The 727-nt window shown below is 44.4% G+C and overlaps 1 long non-coding RNA gene across 1 annotated transcript; it reads right to left on the bottom strand.

The window, feature by feature from the left end:
• Positions 1-316: 316 nt before the first annotated feature.
• On the bottom strand, positions 317-727 carry LOC124873341. The gene is made up of 2 exons (XR_007039502.1): positions 478-727; positions 317-382 (listed from the first exon to the last, which is right to left on the bottom strand). It is a non-coding gene; the product is annotated as an uncharacterized LOC124873341 (long non-coding RNA).

Below are 727 nucleotides of genomic sequence, written 5' to 3'. Positions count from 1 at the left end.
AACAGGGGAAGTGACGTCACGTGAGTGTGAAAGACGTTGAGAAGTAGAAGCTGCTACAGCGCCCTCAGAAGAACCGGAGGTCTGAGGACTTAAAGAATGCTGGAGTAGCGAGACAATATGATCTAGCTGCTGATTATTCCGTTGGATCTGTTCAGAAAGAGAACAAAGAGCAGAGTCATGAAAGTGAATCTGGTGAGAGTGTTCAGATAGAGTTCTACTGAGACTCTCTGCTGGGTCTGTCTGGCCTGAGTGTTCTGACATAATTTTTGACACTGATCTGACCCACATGCAGAAAGAACACAAGTAGAGAGCATCAAACGGTGAAAAGAAGTTTATTATTTCTAAATTCTACACAGGGATGACAGGGATCTGGTCTCTCCAACTGTGCGAGAAAAAAGAACTGATAAGAAAACAGGACGGCAATGTATATATAAATATATAAATATAAATATCATGAATATAAATAAATGCTCTTACTAGAGAGTGAACGGAATCCGCCAGGGGAGACGGGGTTTAGGAGAACTGAAGTAGAGCTCACAGCGAAACGTGCTTTCTGTGGAAAGCGAGCGGAAGGTGAAGCAGGAGTTACGTAGGAGGGTGGACAGGTCTGCAGGAGAAGTACGCTTGTCGTAATGTAGCACAGATCCAGTAAAAGGTGAAGATTGCTCAGTCCAGGAGTGTACGTAGAATTCCAGACAGGTAATCCAAAAGGCTCCAAGCGCTCGAG

The sequence above is a fragment of the Girardinichthys multiradiatus genome, chromosome 9 (assembly GCF_021462225.1).
Source record: "Girardinichthys multiradiatus isolate DD_20200921_A chromosome 9, DD_fGirMul_XY1, whole genome shotgun sequence".
NCBI lineage: Eukaryota > Metazoa > Chordata > Actinopteri > Cyprinodontiformes > Goodeidae > Girardinichthys > Girardinichthys multiradiatus.
This window is presented reverse-complemented; position numbering and strand designations above follow the sequence as displayed.